This window comes from Megalobrama amblycephala, linkage group LG19, assembly GCF_018812025.1.
Source record: "Megalobrama amblycephala isolate DHTTF-2021 linkage group LG19, ASM1881202v1, whole genome shotgun sequence".
NCBI lineage: Eukaryota > Metazoa > Chordata > Actinopteri > Cypriniformes > Xenocyprididae > Megalobrama > Megalobrama amblycephala.
In genome coordinates, this window is record NC_063062.1 from 28,696,780 (window position 1) to 28,717,714 (window position 20,935).

Consider the following 20,935-nt stretch of genomic DNA (forward strand, 5'->3'; position numbering starts at 1 on the left):
CAAACCCGATGCTGTGCTGCACACTCTTCTCCAAGTATGGGGCACTGAATTTGTTGTCTTACAAAACAATTCCAAATCTATCTTTTTTTTTTCAAATTTAGCAACAAAAACAACACAATTTTAGTAGATTTGTCTAAACTAGCATATTATTTTGCATGCAAATTTTGCATGTTTTATACATTTGTGACCTGATCCAGCAAAATGAGTCACAGTGACCCAAATTTCAAAATTGAGATTTTGGTATCAATGGAAAGATGAGACAATAAGCTTTAAAATGTTATCCTAGTCAAAGTTATACCCTAAATGGTTTTAAAGATATACCCATTTGAATTATGGTCGTCTGCCCTCTTTTTCCAATTGAAAACCTGAGAAAATCACTTTTAAAGTTTTTTGCCCGTTTTTTGTTGATATCTTTCAAAATCCATTGCATTTAAAGGGATAAACTATTTATTTTACAGCTTAATTTGACCAAAGACATTTTTTATATATAAATGCTATTAAACCAGGCTGAAGCTCAAATATTTTAAAGTATTTATTTGAATTAAACCTTTAAGACCTGAAGGCTTTTTTAGAGGTTTTGTTTTTTCTTTTCTTTTTCTGAGCAACACACACAAAAGTAAAGACTCATAACTCCAAAACTGTAGCAAGGAGAGTCAAAAGGTAGGTATCATTTGATAGAAAACATTACATTTGGACATTTTCTTGCTGAGAAACAGCTGATAAATACAAAAAAAAAAAAAAAAAAAAAAAAAAAATATATATATATATATATATATATATATATATATATATATATATATATATATATATATATATAAAATTTTTCTTTTTTTTTTAATTTGACATGGAATAACTCAGGAACACAATAAGATAGCTAAAATAATTCTTTTTTGATGATACTCTCCTATATGTAAGCTGCATCTATTTCAAATTTCGTGGTGATAGCATAAAGAATAGTTTGAAAAATTGTTGTTCATTTTTTCCGCAGCCAGGTGGCGCCAACGGGCGGTAAACTCCGGTTTAGAGGTGCTTCTCAGCACTCGTTAGGAGTTTTTGAAAATGATTAGATGCATTAAAAAGATGAGATTCTAAGCTTTAAAATGATATCTATTTTGTGTTATTCCACGTTGGAAAACGAACATGGATGGGTCCGGGATCATTGGATACACACTGCATCCCGGAGAGATGAGAGACATGTTTTTAGCCAAGTATGTTAAATCATTCCGTGAGTAATATTTGTTTGATTGATTTTGGATTCATTTTAATCTTGGGAATCTGCTTTAAATATTGATGTGCCATTTTTTATGATCTGTGCATTTTTGATGAAGTTATGAGCACGTGAAATATACATACTTGTATTCAGTTAGCGGCTGTGCTATTTTTGTTGTAAACGCATATTACTCAGACTCATTAGAGGGTGAAAACAACGCAGAAGCATGTTGGAGGCTTTATATGAAAGTTTAAAGTCTCTGGTTTTGTATGCAAAAAGAATTTTTGTGCTACCTATATGGATTCAATTTTTATTGGCTTTTAAAGAGAGACACGCAAATGGGAGCGCCGACGAGAGGAGTTGAGAAGTTCATTTCCAGCGAATTTAGTAAAACCATGTCAAATTTAATAGCCATTTAAATACCTTTACTCAATTATCTGGACAACGAAACTTTGGGAGATTATTTTTGAAAGTCTGTTCTTTGAAATTAGCTTAAAAAAACAACAACGATTTTTTCATTGTTTTTCCACATTATCGGCCCATATCTTAAAATAGAATGTTGCGACTTCCGACTCATTTCGCCAGAGCGGGTCACATTTAAACATTAAAATGTATTAAAAATATATTAAATTTGCTATTTATAAATGAAATCATTGAAATAGATCTGTTAAATATAATCAAAATTTAATACATTTAATAGCTACATTTAAATCTAAATGTTGAATCTTGAGCTAAACAATTGGTACATGCTTATTTAAAGCTGTAGTCTGTAAGTTTTCCTCTTTGTCACCATCTCTGTTTGAAACCTGCAATAGATAGATGTAAAGAGCAACTAAGGGACTGCTTTGAGGAAACTAATTGGGACATTTTCTTTCAATCATGTCAGGATGCTGATGAACTCATAGACACTATTACGTCATATATTAATTTTTCTGAAGATACTGTGTCTGAAATTATAACTGTGAAAATTTTCCCAAATAACAAGCCCTGGGTATCAAAACAGCTAAAAAGCTGTCTTAATGAAAGGAGGTTTGCCTTCTGTTCCGGTAATACAGATTTACTGTGAAAGGAAAAAGAGAAAATTCTTAAAGCAAAATTTGATTTTAAAAAGACAGGAGGTCATTTTTTAACTGGCAATATAAGACAGGCATTTAAAAAGGAGGATAGTTTTATAAGTAAAAACCAAACTTTTATTAATGATTTGAATAACTTTTATGGCAGATTTGAAACTGTGGACGGTAGGACAGAATGTGATGTGATATGCAATAATCTCCCTGTAGAAACATCAGTAGTTATTAATGAGGCTGATGTTATTGCAAGTCTTAGCAAATTGAAGCCAAACAAAACCACTGGCCCAGATGGTTTAAAAGCCCGACTTCTTAAAGACTGTGTTCCTCAATTAGTTTTTCGTTTTTACAAGGCTGTTTCAGTTTCTTTTAGACACTTGTACAGTGCCAAAATTATGGAAATATTCAATAATAAGGCCTGTGGCAAAAAAGACTGGTGCGAGTATATTAAATGATTTCCGGCCTATTGCAATAACTTCCATACTACGTAAAACTATGGAGCGAGTCTTTGCTAACCATCTAACTTCAACTGTGGCCTCGAGGTAAGATCCACTACAGTTTGCATATAAGAGTAACAGAGGCAGATATGATGCTGTACTGATCCTGCTAAACACAGTTACAAAACATCTTACGAATCCCAAAGCATATGTCAGGATTTATTTGTGGATTTCACATTCAATGAAGACACACATTCTCTTAAAAAGGCTTGTTGATCTTGATGTTAATACAGGGTTAGTTTTATGGATTAGAAACTTTCTTTCCTGCTGTCCACAGGGGGTCTGTGTCAGAGGTATTATGTCAGACGCGCTCACTTTAAGGCTGTGTTCTTTCCCCTGTGCTTTTTTCTTTATTTACTAATGAGTTTTCGATTCAGGAGGAACATTTTAGATTATTCAAATATGCCGATGATATGGCCTTAGTTGGCCTATTGGATAAAATTAACTCTCTGCATAATGTTGCCTATTTGTCTCACACTAAGGCCCTTGAAACTTGGTGTCATTTTAGCCAATTAGAAATTAATGTCGTGAAGACAAAATAATTAATTATGTGTACAAAAAGAAACATGACAATCCAGCCAATTTCACTTGTGGGTCAACAAGTAGAAATTGTGGAGAATTTTAAATATCTCAGCTCAATCCTGGACTCACAGGTGAGCTTTGTCGATAACTCTGAGTACATCTTTAAAAGATGTTCACAGCGACTATTTCTTCTAAGACAACTTGGTGGCCTTGGAGTTAGTCAGCATATTTTAGAACTTGTTTACAAATCTATTGTGGAGAGTGTACTGTCGTATCATATCCCTGCCTGGTATGAACATTTAAACTGTAGATCTAAGAATAAGCTCACCAGAACTGTGTCAATGGCAAGCAAAATTGTTAGCAGACCACAGACAGAAGCCCTTAGGACAACTTTATGTTGAAAGGGCAAGGAAGAAGGCGATGAGTATTCTTGCAGATAGTTCTCACCCTCTTTTTAGCCAATTTGAGCTCTTGAAATCAGGTAGGCGCTATAGAATACCTCTTGTGAATAAAAGTGTTTAAGTGATCATTCATTCCAAATGCTATCAAAATTCTCAATTATGCAAGTGTTTGATAAATTAAATGACAATGGCATGAATTGTAATTTTTATGAAATGTGAATTTGTCTGTTTTTTGTTCTGTTCTTGTTGTTTTTAACACTACCTGTATAGCTATTTTATGTGCTGGTGAGCCAAAGACAATTTTCCACCTTGGTGGACAATAAAGATATACAATACAATACAATACAATTGCAGTTATTTGCAGAATTATCATCTTGTGCATCAGCACGGATGAATATAATGTTTGCTGTCAGTCACTGCACCGGTGTGGATACTGTACTTCAGAATCACAGATTCTGTGTCTTGGAAGTATGACCAAAATAAGAATTTTCACTGGAAAATGTCATCTGAACAGGTAAGTAACATGTCTGCCACTTTTGTTCTGACCAACTGAGGAAAACTAGACTGGGTAAACTCAGCCTGATCTGCCGGCGATTTGATTTCGCCCGGCAACTCAGTCTGGAAACCTGTACATACATTTCTACTGCTTCTGTTACACTTTTGCGGGGACCAAACACAGACTGGCTTATCCACCTTGCTCGCTATTGGCGGGTATAACACGATGACGATAGAGAAGCGACAGCAAGCACAACCGTCAGTCCAATTCCTTTTAACCTTTCGACGATGCTGAATGACTTATTTAGTTTAGCAAACAAATCGCTCGAGTGGGAGTAAATACCACTCACTTTCATGTTTTTTTTTTGCACAACCTGCAAAAATCGCTCGATGCCATTGCTGCTTCTGCAAACCGCTGATCAATGCTACAAACCAATACAAACTAAACCTGTCTGGAGTTTTCGCGTCGCTCTGCAAAGTACGTCACCCAGATCGTTGATCTGATTGGTTGAAGGACTATCCAATTGCGTGAATAATGCTCGTTGATCACGCCTCTTGTGCAGTAGAAAATACATACAGACTCCCCAGACCAATGTTCAATTTTAAATTGAGCTTGGTCTGATGATAGCCAGACAAGAGGAAAACAGCATTACAATGAATTGCACTACCAATGGTGATTAAATCTAACGATCGTTTAGCTCGGATCACGTCAAACCATGCAAATTATTATTATTGTTATAGTTTGTTCTCAAATTGTTAATGTTAACAACATCAACATTGCTTGTCTATGTGTATTTAGTGTGTATGAGCGTTACCTGTAGATTTCAAATTTCTGTAGTATAATTTCTAAATGTCCATTTGTCATACCATATAATCTGCCATCAGAATGATAAGTTTAACTATTGCAGCTGCTGTGAGAAAAGGCTATAAATGATCCGCTACCAGCAGCATCCTAACATGATATACTATCTGGGACTGCTTCTTTATGTAAACAGACGTGAAGTAATGACACAAAGACGAATGGCTGTATGATTGAATTTCCTGCCGAAACCTATCAGTACCACTCGAATTAGAAAACATTATTACAAGCTTACCGTTGTGAATCGGACTAAGGTAAGGAGATAGTTTTGAAAACCTGCTGTTTTGCTTGCTCAAAAATGGATTTTGGATCATTTTTAACCAAAAAAAGTTACGGACTGCAGCTTTAATCTAGCAAAAGTGTGTTTTTTTTGTTAAACCTATCAATTAGGTTGTTTGTTGAATCACACTTTACATTACATTTGGTGCTCAACACTCCAAGCACAATCAAGTACTTTCTGGTGTTAAATTAATGTTATTAATAACCTTGATGGGTATCCTCACAATATTGAGTGTGTCTGTTCTGGTCACAAATTAACAGGATACTTTAAGCAGGACTAGCTGCTTTTAGTCTAGCTATTATCTGCATTACTTATATAATGAGCCTGCATTGTCCAGTTCCGAACAGAAGAGTGAACAGAGCGGCAATGATTGCAATTATTTTACCCACTTGTGATTATCTGTTTTAAGAGCTTTTATGTTTCATTTGCAATGTAAACATTTTTGCTTCCTTTGAATGCTTCTAAGTGAACATCTTTGTTTTGTTCACAATGCTCCAGGTGCAAGCTCTGGAAATTAAATAAAGCCTATATCAAATTACCTATGCTAATTTGTAAATGTAACACACAGCGACTGGACAGATTTTATTGCAAGATGCTACACAGATATAGACATCTTTATTTCATAAACAACAAGCATAAGGCCTACAAACTTTGCTGCAAGGAAATAAAAACGGATTGTTTTTATTTATTTTGCTAAATTACTGAGCAAGTCTTTTACATTTTCTCAAGATAAAGTGAGAGGGCAAGCAATACATGCTCAATGCTAAATAGGGTTTTGTAGATGGTTGCTACCCTCATTGTTATGTGGTTGCTAAGGTGTTGCTAAGCTATTCTATTAGAAATCATTTATTTTGTAAATCTAACCAAGATGCGACATTTAAAAAAAAAAAAAAAAAAAAACTAGTGTGAAGACAAATTATCAGTATGCTTACTAACAGTATGGTTGTCTGAGTAAGGCAGAGGACAAATAGATGGAAGATGAAGTTAAAGTGAAGAGGTGAGAACAAAGTTAAATGAGTTGAACCACATGAAGATGAAGCTCTGAGTAAAGATTGGTTTAGTATGTTAAAGGGTTAGTTCACCCAAAAATGAAAATAATGTAATTTATTATTCACCCTCATGTTGTTCTACACCCATAAGACCTTCGTTCATCTTCGGAACACAAACTAAGACATTTTTGATGAAATCCGATGGATCAGTGAGGCCTCTATTGCCAGCAATGTCACTGAACCTCTCAAGATTCAAGATATATTTAAAACAGTTCATGTGAGTACAGTGGTTAAACCTTATAGTATAAGCGACAAGAATACTTTTTGTGCGTCAAAAAAACAAAATAATGACTTTTCAACAATATCTATTGATGGGTGATTTAAAAACACTGCTTCGAAGCTTAGCAAATCTTTTGTTTCGAATCAGTGGTTTGGAGCGTCAAAGTCATGTGATTTCAGTAAACGAGGCTTTGTTTACACGATCCAAACCACTGATTCGAAACAAAAGATTATGAAGTGTTTTTGTTGTTGTTGTGTGGACTATACTATACTATATTTTATGTAAAATATCTTATTCAGGACAGTACTGAATAAAAAAATAACATGCATTTTGTATGATCCCTCTTATTTTGTACAATAATTGACATTTTGCAAATTCTGCAAGGAGTACACTGTAAAACCCAATAAGTTCAGAATACTCAAAACATTTGAGGAAACTTATTACCTCAAAACATTTAAGTAAATTAACTCATTTTTTTAAAGTTGGTAGAACTTAAAATTTTTGTGACAAGCGGGGAGGGGCTGAGAGCCATGAAAGCAGATCAAGGCCAGTGTGGTGCACAGGTGTCTCTCACTAACAGTCCCGTCACCAGCATCCCTTTCCCAACTCATCATAATGTTAATTACATACAGTTAATTTACATAAACATCACATTCAGATCTTGGTTAAATGTTACATAGCAAATAACACATGCTATTATAACTATCAGAGAGACATTATCAGAGAGTCATTACATACTTGCATATATGTAATCAACCAACATATGTGGTCTTAGATGTTTTGCAGCTCATCCTCAACCTAACCACAGGCTCTACTCTTCACCACAGTGGTAAACCTACAAAACTAATATAGCAGAACCCCCCTGAATCCCAACATAACACAACATTAAACATTAACTTATATCTCCATATGTTAATCTTGTGCAAAAACACACAAAATAACACTTAATTTCAACAGTTATTTATATGGTCTGACGTAAAGCATGCTGGGAATTAGAAATCTGCTGCAGCTCAACTCAATCATATTAAGTTCAGCTTACTACAATGAAATTTTGAGTTCATGCAACTTTTTTCTATTAAGTACAATGAACTTTCATTATTATTTGAGTGAAACAAACTCATTTAATTTAATTAATTTCACTGTTCTGTTTTATAGTGTATGTAAACTTCAAGTACTGCTTGATTGTCCAAAACCCAAATTTGCCTGTAGGTGTTTCCAAACTTTTGGATAACACTGTGTGTTTTAAAACTAAATTGTTAAAATAAAGGAATTTCAGCCCAGAGTCTGACTGCTCAGAAATCACTGGTTTAAATGGTTTAAATAGGAGTTAGGGTCTATTGAAGCCCCACTAAAGATAGCTGGCTCTGAATGTGTGCAAGTGTCTTCATTTAAACAACCTCATAAAGATAATGAAATCACTTGCGTCTATACATAAATCAGCAGTAATTGGAAAGGAACGTCCATCACAGACAATCAGGAATGAACAGATAAAAGAGACCTTGTTTTCCTTTGTGTTTTATGTTGTATTTATTTAGAGGCCTTTGTGTAACATGCTCTGTTGACACCGCTGTGTTCTCTCTGTGCATCACAGCATGCATACAGATAAGAGTCCGGCCTTGCTATTGTTCTATTGTTACCACAAAAGTGGTTAAAGTCATGATGTCTTTGATAAAACTTCAAAGAAGACATCATCCCCATCAAAGACAGTGGTACGATCTGCCCTGACCTCCTCTCCATGTGAGCTGACCTCACGGAAGACTAAATCCCACCTACAGAGGGGGGGGGGGGGGGGCACTGTTGAGCCTGGCATTTTCTGAGCCCTCTCTGTCAGCAGAAAAAAATGAAAATGGTAGTTAAATGTCAGATCTTTTTCTAGAGGAGAAAAGGCTACGTTTTGCTCCATCACTGAAGTAGGCCATGGCTTGCGTGAGGGCACGGATCTCGTTCTGAATGTCACTGTCTATAGCTTTAATCTTCCCAGGAAGGAAGGGTACAGCGACCAGACAGACTCTACTGTCTGTTTTTATCTATCAAAATACACCTCCACAAATGCATGAAGGAAATTAACTTTGTGGCTGGTGGGCAAATAAGTTATTTACCAACTTTATTTTTTTTCTTTCAGATCAAGTATTTAAAAATATCTTGCTGTGTGGACATGAACAAATGTACAATTAATTGAATCTTGATAACTGTACTGTAATTAACTGTAATGTTTTATTACATTTTACTAAAATGGAACATAGTGAAAAAGAACCCAGTTCTCTTTGCATTCACACTGTATTGTAAGTGAATCTGAATCTATTATTGATTGTGGGTCTCAATTCGCTTTACTTTCACACTACTGTTTTTGTTGTTTTTGTTTTGTTTTTTTGTTTTGTTTTTGGAAAGCAGTTTCCTATCCTAATTCATTTTGAAAAGTTGTGAATTCAAGGTGAACCCGCTCATGATAAATTCATACAAAATGCATATAAATACATACAAATATAATGGTGGTTGATAAAGAATTAAATTAGATACATTGTATGTATGTACACAGTGGCATCCTGACCTATGCACAGAGTATTCACAATGTGTACCACAGCAAAAACAGTATGTAAATATACATAATGTCAAAATATAAAAAGATTTGTTAACATACAGTTTGCTGTACAACACACACACACACACACACACACACACAGATCTTATCACCCTGTTGATTTTCTGCAGGTGTTTTTCTGTGGATGGTTTTCTCAGAATGTATTTTGCTGTAATTTGTCTTTGTCTGACGCTAATGAAACGGTCTGCTGATTCATATTCCTTTTTCATGGTCCTGGAGCATTTTAATTAGGTTTTTCTATTGGCTTCATTTTTCCAATGTGTTCATTTGATGGTCTGAGTGATGTTTATGCTAGATTCATCAGGAGACTTGTGTGCGTTTTAAGCAGATTTAGTGAGTTTCAGAACTAGCTGAGTCAGGCTCCTTTTCTGGATTTTCTGATTGCAGTACTTTCAAAGGAAATGTGTTATGTGCAACACATAACACCCTTTCAACACATAATTATTTCTGGCAAAAAAAAAAAAAAAAATTAGATAGATAGATAGATAGATAGATAGATAGATAGGTAGATAGGTAGATAGATAGATAGAACAAAAATCATCAATTTCAGAACTAGTGTTCAGGGCCAAAATTGACACTTGCTGTCAGCTTTTGGCTGGTTGACTGTACATTTACACATTTACCTCAGAAGGAAGGAGCGCTGATAGAATTAATTGTATTTAATGTACTTTTAATGTACTAATCTTAAAAGTATATTTAAAAAAGTGTACTTGCAGATAATATAATATTAAAGGTACCCTAGAATCAAAAATTGAATTTACCTTGGTATAGTTGAATAACAAGAGTTCAGGAGTTCAGTACATGGAAATGACATACAGTGAGTTTCAAACACCATTGTTTCCTCCTTCTTGTCTTCTTCTCATTTGTTTAAAAGACCTCCGAAAAACAGGCGAATCTCAACATAACACAGACTGTTACGTAACAGTCGGGATCACTAATATGTACGCTCCCAATATTTGCATATGCCAGCTCATGTTCAAGGCATTACACAAGGGCAGTCAGTATTAACATCTGGATCTGTGCACAGCTGAATCATCAGACTAGGTAAGCAAGCAAGAACAATAGCGAAAAATGGCAGATGGAGCGATAATAACTGACATGATCCATGATTACATGATATTTTAGTGATATTTGTGAATTGTCTTTCTAAATGTTTCGTTAGCATGTTGCTAATGTACTGTTAAATGTGGTTAAAGTTACCATCGTTTCTTACTGTATTCACGGAGACAAGAGAGCCGTCACTATTTTCATTTTTAAACACTTGCAGTCTGTATAATGCATAAACACAACTTCATTCTTTATAAATCTCTCCAACAGTGTGTAATGTTAGCTTTAGCCACGGAGCACTATCAAACTCATTCAGAATCAAATGTAAACATCCAAATAAATACTATACTCACATGATCTGACGCATGCATGCAGTATGCATGACGAACATCTTATAAAGATCCATTTGAGGGTTATATTAGCCATAGTGAACTTTGTAAACGCACTGTATTATAGTCGAGACCTGGGGGCGCGATTTAAAGGGGCCGCAGCCTGAATCGGTGCATAGTTAATGATGCCCCAAAATAGGCAGTTAAAAAAATTAATTAAAAAAAATCTATTGGGTATTTTGAGCTGAAACTTCAAGGCCAGAACACACCAAGCCGACGGCGACGAACTAGTGGGGGCGAAAGCAGACTGCGGGGTTGGCTCACGTCGGCAGCGTCTGTGTCCAAAGTTGCCCTGCCACACCAAACCGACACTAAACAGCCGACGGCCAAGCAGCACGTCAGTTCTGCGCCTACGTGAGATGAAATGCCTTTCCGAAACAGCAGGCGGCAGTATCTGAGCAGCCAATCAGAATGATCAGATGGCCCGATGGACCAACGAGCTCCAACGCCGATTCAACATTTCGAATCGGCCAAAAAAAGGCCGACGAGGACCAACTTCAGCCGACGGTGCGGAACACACTGAGAAAACTTAGTCGGCCGACGAAGAAAAACTGCCCGACGGCCGACCATCGGCTTGGTGTGTTCTAGCCTTCACAGACACATTCAGGGGACACCTTATGCTTATATTACATCTTGTAAAAACTGGTTCTAGGGCATCTTTAATTGAATAAAAGGCCACTTAAGTGTAACCTAACAGTAGCCTGTGAGGGTGGTAATGGGGCAGTAATTAGGGTAATTCACTGTCTCAGTGACTGCTAACACAACACCGTTTTCAACTAAAAACGGAAAACCTTTTATGCATTTTGGCCGTTCATTTACACAACAATGGTGTTTTGGTGGCCTGAAAATGCAAACTTTTGAAAGCAGGTTTCAAAGTGCAAGTTTTTGAAAACGGTGTCCATGTAAACAACAAAACCACGAATCTGTGAAAGCGATGACATCATGTACATGGGTATTACATGTTCAGTCTATGGTGTTTCATCACCATCTAATAGCCTGCCAGCAGAATACAATATTTTAGTAATTTTCACAGATTCGTATGAATGGAGATCGTTTTGACAATGGTGTCATCTGTACATGGAAAACTCTAAGGAAAAACTTAAAAACTCTGTTTTAACCATATCGTTGTCATGTCAACGTACCCTCAGACAGGGGTTACATTCTGAATTTGAATCTATTTTTAAATATCTTGTTTGATTAGTTTATCCACTTAGAAAACATCTATCTTTACAGTCCTACAAAACACAGCGTTCTGTTTTTCCTCTTGTTTGTTAATGTGCCTTATTTTCCCATTTACATTGAGTACAAGTCATTAGCAGGACGAGTTAGCATTAGCGCTAGGCCTGAATGATTGACAAGCCCGCTGTTAACACTCTGATATGAATGAGAGAGGATACAATTATGAAGTTAGTTTTTGTGGCGCTCATCTCTATGTGTGCACGTTGTTTTTAATTAGCAGGTATGGCAATCTGAGTCTTATCTGGCCAGCAGAGACATTAGCACTGACGTCAGCCAAGTATAGTCATTAACATTCTCTCACAGCTGTCAACAAACTCGGTTTATCAAAATTACACACTCATGCAGCAAAAGCATTGTGACGATTTTTTTTTTTTTTTTTTTTTAATTGGCCTGCTCATGCACACATACATGAGGTATATGTGTGTGACAGAGCATTTAGATTAAGAAAACAGAAGAGCAACAGCTAGTTCTCATTGTGAATGCTGATTGGTCAATAACAAAGTGAAAGTGACACGTGAAGGCCAAGTATGGTAACCGATACTCAGAATTTGTCCTCTGCAACCCATCCAAGTTAGTGCACACACATTAGGAGTAGTGAACACACACACACACTGCAAATCATGGACACACACACCCGGAGCAGTGGGCAGCCATTTTGCTGTGGCGCCTGGGGAGTGGGGGTCGCTCAAGGGCACTTCAGTCATTTCCTGCCTGTATTGAGAATCAAACCAGCAACCTTCAAGTTACCAGTCTGACTCTCTAAGACTGCCCCTCTGAACAAAACCATGATTTGAAACATCTACCTGTGTAGTAATATAATATTCTCTTGTGTAGACAAACTTTTCACTGTCAGCCTAAAAAGTCTGGTCCACTTTGCAGCTTATTCTGGCCAATAACTACCCAGTTAGAGACTGTCTGAAAGGTGACCAGTCACAGTTAGTTTTGCTTTAACAGTTTTTTTTTAATTGCTTTGGTGCAATTTTCACAAGCAGTTGGTACATTTTCAAAACTCTTAGCATTAATATCACAACAGATCATCAAAAGTGCTAGTGTTAATACAATACACAAAATCACCAAGTATCTGTTTCACAACACAAAATAAGTGTTTCTTCTATATAAATGTTTCATTCACAGTAACTGCCTTTCATAATGCTATTACTATCAAACTTATGATTTGCATCTCTTTTCGTTCAGTTTAATACATTTGTCTATTATTTAATCCAACTGATCTTAATGGTTAATGGATCATTTGTTACACCTATCGATTTCTATAGATACAGATTCTATAGGCATAGTTTCTATAGAACTTATTTGTAATTTCCGATATGGATAACCAAATGTAAAGAATTATAAGCAATTTATCTTAGATGGTGACCACAATTTTCAAAGTGTGTGTGGTCCTGGTAAACACTGCGTAGTGAACCAAATGTCCCAACAAGGATGGTAATTTTAGACCTTATTTGGACTTTTTTTTTTTTGGTCTCCGTGAGGAAAACAGCTTATAAATCATACAGAATTAACCTTTTTGAAAATCTAAAACAACCAACGTGTGTGTGTGTGTGTGTGTGTGTGTGTGTGTGTGTGTGTGTGTGTGTGTGTGTGTGTGTGTGTGTGTGTGTGTGTGTGTGTGTGGGGGTGTGCATGGGTATGTGTGTGAGAGAGAGAGAGAGAGAGAGAGAGAGAGAGAGAGAGAGAGAGAGAGAGAGAGAGAGATACAGGTACAGAAGGATTTGAAATTTGTGAACACAGCAGGATAGAGTAAGGGAAAAGAAACAGTCATTGACTGTATAACTTCAGATTGATCAGAGATGAATCAGAAGAAGGGAGACGGATGGCATCGTTTTATATTATAGTATGTAATCTGTAAACAGATTACTATGGTAGAGACTGCCACATTACTGTAACTCACCCTTCTAAAGATCAGCTACAGTATAGATTCAGTCATATGGTACAGTGAGAACTAGAGCCCGACCGATATATCGGCCGGCCGATATAATCGGCCGATATGAGCTAATTGCATTTAAATCGGCATCGGCGTTTATAACGGCCGATGAAACATGAGAAACAGAGTCTCATGCTTACTCATGTTATGAGTGTTGCATAGTTTGCCCACCAGAGGGAGCTCTGCAACTCCCCAGTTGACAACAGCGCCAGAAATCCACTACAGAAGAAAGTATTGTTGTACTCTTTTGACGGTGAGTCTGTCGTTCGTCATGTGAAATGATTGTAGATTTAGTTCATACACTGTATATAAAAACAGTGTGGTAGTTCTAGCTAACGGTCCTATCATTATCACTTCTAAATATTCTGTAACATCACTTACAGCCGCTAATGCATTGCTATATTAGATTACCCACAAAGCTAATACCATGTTTATCAGTGGAAGAGCGCGAACGTTAATAAGAGGTCAAACTATAACGTTAGCGTTTAACTTATTCTAAATATATCTGCAGTGTTTCCCATTTAACTTATTTTAATTTTATTTTCAATTCATTGACATGGTTTTGTGGAATATTGAATTTTTTTGGTATAGCTCTTTTATTTTAACTTTAGTATTATAATTTATTTACAGTACACACACAGACTGTTAAAACCAGCTTCAACTGGAAGTAAGTAAAACTGTTAAATGTTTAAAACCAGACTGTTTTTTGATCATTAAAAAATATATACTTTTGATGTGCAATTGTTTAGTCATTGAGACTGTAATCTAAGGCTTTTTTTTAACATAATCCCTTCTGGAAAATGGTTTATACAGCCCACATACATAGAACAGGCAGATATTTTGCTATTGAATGTCGTGTAAGTGTAGTTTATAGGAAATGGGTCTAATATCCAGTTTATTTTCAAAATCAAAATATCGGCTTATAAATCGGCTCTTTTCGAGTTAATATCGGCATCGGCATCGGCCCCCAAAAATCCATATCGGTTGGGCTCTAGTGAGAACATTTACTGTATTGGCAGCAATCTCTGTTCTAGCACAGAACATCATGAGTGTGTCATACTTCACACCTTTTGATAACACATTGAATAGATACTATTACAAACATTATGGATTTTATGTCAATTATGTAATTTAGGTAATGTAAGTATATTTTCTAGCGTGGCATCTGTAGCCTGTGTAACTGTAATTATTTCAGCAACAAGGGTGATTTGAAACATGAATCTTGCATTGTTTACTATTGAATGAACTGAATGTTAAAAGTACTACATTGAAAGAAGAACATACTGTTGAGATTCGGTGATTAAACCAAATGTTCTCATTACATATTACAATGATCTTGTGTTTGTTTGTGACCTGTTAACGTATGTACTGTTATTGTTTGGGTAAGTGTTTACTATTTAGCTGTGGGACCACTTTGCTCACATAAGAGTAAGACAAAGAGTTCTTTCTCTGAGTGTTTATCATTAGAACAGAATGGAGCACTATCAGTATCATAATAGGATGTACAATTGAAGAGAATAGAAGAAGCCCCCGAAGTTGAAATTCAGATATGGTATTTGTCATTTCGTTTCCGACACGAAACGGCAGAGGTAGGCCAATCACAGCAGACTGGGCCATCTGACCAATCAGAACAGAGTAGGCTCGTGGGAAAGGAGGGGTTTAGAGAGACCGATGGTGCTTTCACACTTGGTTCGATTGCCTGGACCGAACCCGAGTTCGATTGATCCCCCCTCCCCCTGCGCCCACTGGACTGCGTTCACATTATATTATTTGGGTCCGACCCGCGGTTCGTTTGCGTCATCAAACCAGCAGCTGTTTACTACGTTGCTTAGTAACGATGGCACAGGAGAAGGCGGCAAAATGCATAACGTTGCTCTCCTCACTTTTATATTTTTATTTTTGAACCGTTGGTTTTGTTCATAACGGCTCTTGCGTCTATCTGCCGCGAATGTAGAATGCTGAAGGCGAGCAGAAATGAGAAAAGCTACGCTACAGCTCTCTGTTTGCAGCACGTCAGTCACGCTCGTCTGGACACATTTTTCAAACACACATTTTTATCAAATTATACAACATTAATAGTGGTTCACTTCCGCAATTTGGTACGTTTGCATTCATATCAGAAGCAAACCGTACTGGAGTTCACTTGAACCGCACCACAGACCACCCTTTTTAAGTAGACTCGGGTACGGTTCGCACCCGGGTGCGCACCTGAGTTCAGAAGACCATGTTCACATCATCCAAACGTACCGAACTCTGACGTCAATCGAACCCGGGTGCGCACCAAAAGTGCTAATGTGCAAGCACCCCGAATCTTCGAACAAGCCGTTTCAGACTCTCAGACTCTGAAACAAACCATTTCAGACCTAAAACAAAATTAGGAACCTTTAAAATAGCATAATAGAGGCACTTTAAAATGAACTCTCTCTCTCTCTCTCTCTCTCTTTGTGTTTCTAAGAGAGCAAGATGTCAATACTAGAAGAAGCAGGGGGTATCTTCACCCCTCCTCTCTTCCACCTTCATTAGAGGGTAATTAGATCAATGATTTTTTTTTTTTTTTTTTTCTTCTCTGCAGTGTCTGCATGTCACCCGCCAGTCTGTCTGTCTGCTCAGCTCTGCGATCTGCTCTTTTACCTGACTCTTGACAGGCCCTCAGACAGAGACACACACAAACTTTAGGGAGGGACTGATTGCAGGGAGTAGAGAGCTGATGAAAGACGGCACATCAGGGAGACAAAAAGAGTGATCGATCCATCGTCTCCTCTGTATCACCGTCCTGGTGAATTCAGTCGCCTGGCATCTCCAGATCTGATGTAGAGGAGACAAATGTCAAGACAAAAAGCAAAAAGTCTCCCGGGAGCTTCGAAACACAAAGACATCCACCCCGTTTTCCTCCTCATTCTAAACAGGAATTACATATTGATCTGAAAGCCCAAAGGAACCACAGCAAAGATGAAGAGCTCAAACTCTTCCTCATCCCCAGTGACTAACAAATGTTTTCAAAATCCTTCCATTCCTTTTATATATCCTGCCCTAGCTTCCTGTTTCAATAGGATATTAAGACCATTCATGGGGATTTTAACATTCCCATGACTGTGATGTCATAATCACGACAAACCATTTTTGCAGTCGCTCGGGAGAAAGCTTTAATTTGTAAATTAAAGAGATCTTTTCTTTCATAAATAGCCAGACAAATCCAGTTTACCCCTTTAAAAAAAGCAGACGGGAGCTGCAGATCTTGTGTAATGGAGAGTATTTGTCCATCGAGAGGAAAAATATTTACATAAAACCATTTCCATATTTTCTTTTGTTTACATAGAATTAGCAGATCGGGATTGTTGTGTTGGTTTATCACCTCTAATCTTCCTAACTCTGCTGTGTTTGCACATTCTGTAGCGACAGAAATGTAAATCACAGATTTGTATAAAAATTAAATATATTAAATGAAATATGGCAGTACTAAGCAGTATGGATTCACATGCTCAAAACTGATTATGGTGTTTCAGCATTTTGTACATGCTTGTACTATTTTCTTTATTTTGGAATATATAATCCTGTAATGTATAGTCAAAAGTTTTCTGGATGTTTCCCTTTAAGGGTGAGTAAAGGTCATTCTCCTTAATCTACTGTGACATGCTGCTTATTGGATACTCTTCCCTCATGAATATGTAAATACATACCTGTGTGTGTGTGTTTGAGCTCTGTGTGCATGTAAATAACCCAGCTGCATTATTCACACACACACACACACACACACACACACACACACACACACACACACACACACACACAAACCCTTGAGGACACAGGACCCATCTCACGCCGATCAAACACTAATAAGATAGCATCCCAATAGACCAACACATATGAGTGTTTAATTTCACACGTGTATGCTCCTGTTAAAAATGATCGAATGTGATTATCTATGGATTCTGCACTAGTGCTCAGGATCACTAGAGAGGAAATCCAGAATACATTCATACATTTCACAGACAGCAGCTCTGACCCTGCATACACACTGAACTCAGTTCAATATAAACTTAAGCTTTAGTCACATGATTTTATGAATACAAGTGACACTTAAAGTCAACACACTTCAAAGTGTAAATGTTTTTGAAAGGTTGCTTGAAGTCAACCAATTTACTGACACGTCTGATAAATTATTATTTGATTTTAATAGCTGGATGTGGACTAAACAAAAAAATAATTATATATATTAGTTTCAGTATTACATAACTTGATGTATTAATTATAATTTTTAAAAAATAATAATAATTTAACTGTAGATGTAATATTTACTTATTTATAACAAATGAAGGAACCATATTTTTCAATCCCTCCCTACTGTCATGATTTCCCCAGGCTGTGTTCTAGGACTTTTATTTTAAAGTGTATTTATTGTTTCCATTGTTCACTTTGTTCACTTCCCATAGTTTGTTCCTTGTTGACTTTTTCTGATTTTTGATTGGTTTATGTCATCCCTGTTTGTATTTCATTTTTTTTTATATACTATTGCTTTGTTTAGATCCTTGCATCTCCTCTTCCCAGATAACCATAAAACCTATTGTCACATAAACACCATTTTTCATGAAAAAAAAAAAATAATAATAATAATAATAATTTCACATTTCGTTGTTGTGCACTTCATTCTTCACAAACGTTCTGTGACACCAATAAGAACTCAGTGGTGTTTTTTTTATTTATGAAGGGAATATGTCCAGATAAATTCATATACCAGTATGTGCAAGTCATTTTACACCAGACTGCTTTGCACACAAGGGTCAGTAAAACACAGGATTTGCACAAAAGTTGATTCTCAAAGATGGATTGATACCAAGTGTTCATGATCCAATTTCATATATATATTTTGTGATGTTTGCAAATGGTTTTTCTGAATTTGTCTCGTTAGCATGTTGCTAATGTACTGTTAGCCTAAATGTGGCTAAAGTTATCATTGTTTATTACTTTATTCACAGAGACCAGAGCCATATCGTAATTTATTTTATTTTATTATTATTTTTTTTTTTTTTTGTAACCTGAAAATCCTTTCAGTCTGTATAATTCATAAACGCATCTTCATTCTTATTGAGTCATTCCCAGAGTTGGGTATAACATGTTACTGTAGTCTAATTACTTTCCTGGTAACGCAGTAATGTAACGCATTACATTTTAAATTTATGTAATTTGATTACTGATGTCAATAAAATTACGTTACTTGTGTTACAAGAAAAAAAAAATAGGTAAAGTGCATTTCTAAAGAAATCACATTTGGCGCGGATGCGTCATTATGAATCACTGGAGAACGCGTGGAGGAGGATACCCGCTCCCAAGATGAGCGCGGTCCAACCTCCTAAACAAGCTAGATTGGATTTTTAGGCGATTTGTTCAGGATCGGGAGAGAAGGTAACTTCTGAACAATACTGTTATCAAATGTTATTATAAAAGTTTTCAGCAATGTTTTCCTGTCTTTAATGCAGTTACATACAAACATAAACACAGTTAAGCTACCCCACACATACATGCTACACACAGCAAGGAATGTTTAAGCTGTGTCCGAAACCGCTCACTCGTTCTCCGATTCACTAATCCCTATATAGTGTATGTGTTGCACACACAGAAGAGGCGGGGACTTCTGGTGGCACATATATTGTTTTATTGCTTAAACACGCTGTAAACACACATAAACAGAGATAAGAATTAGTTATCTTCAACTGTGTATCAGCGACTGCCAGAGTGGCTTCTTCATATATAAATAAATATATGAAGCTTTCTCTCAATAAACACACTTTGCACAATCTTATGACAATACATCAAAAGAAAATGAGAATACATTGCTGTATACTGTCTGTAACACATTAACATTACGTCAAACAGACAATACTCAATCAACATACACCATACACAAATGGTGTATAAACACTTTGTTTCCTTTTTAGTAGGCTATATTTCTCTGTGTGCTCTGTTGTTAACGATCTGTATCAGCAATTTAGTTGTCCCTAACCAATGACATATTTACAGAACACAAACGTAACACCAATCAAATATCAACTCTTTTATAACGAGTGACTGCAATTATATTGTCTAACGACATTAAGCACTATTATTATGTCGTGATGTCTCGCGCAGCGGGGTCGGCCGCCTCCCAGCCGCGATTGCGCAATCCATCGCGCGGGCGCCGCCGGCCGCATATCAACCGCTAAATCTATCGCTTTAATATACAAATTCATCAAACTAACACATATAACTAACGTATAAACATTTTATGAACACAAACTGTGATGCCACATCACTCATCTTACCTGTAAACACACATAAACAGAGATAAGAATTAGTTATCTTCAACTGTGTATCAGCGACTGCCAGAGTGGCTTCTTCATATATAAATGAAGCTCTATATCCTGCGGCTCCGGATCACCCTCTAGCGTCACCCGCCAGCGTCTACAGATCTAAGTGATGTTCAAGTTGGCATCCTTGCACAGTACTACATACAAATATATTTTCATATACATTTAACACAAGAACTATATTTAACAAATGACAACTAATGATAACTGTGACTTCGCACAGCACTTACATACTGTTGTTCTCATGTTGATTTGATTGATTCTACTGTTCTCATTTGTAAGTCGCTTTGGATAAAAGCATCTGCTAAATGACTGAATGTAAATGTAAACAATACATACATGACTACTTGAGTTCATATCACTACATATGTCATCTGAGTGCACTATATCTGCAAAGAGTGAACAAAATGAAGTGAGTAAATTCGGAGGATGATGTAGACTATAACTGTGCGTCGGAGAGCTGGAGCTGTCACAGAAACGGCTCAACACGTGATAAAACTAGGCCTACTTTTATCCTACATGTTATTTTATAAAATAACATTAATAATAATCTTAATGACTTTATTTTGTAATCATACAATACATATACCATACCTGCCAGCTTTGTAGTTTAATCGATTGAATGGTTTTTCATGCTTAATATGGGTTCATAATCATTAAATACTATTAAAAAAAACAGCAAACAAAAATAAACATTAACAAGTGTACAATATTTCATATATTTATTAGTTTATATTTCATATATTTATAAGTTATTTTTATTATGTTACAATCACAC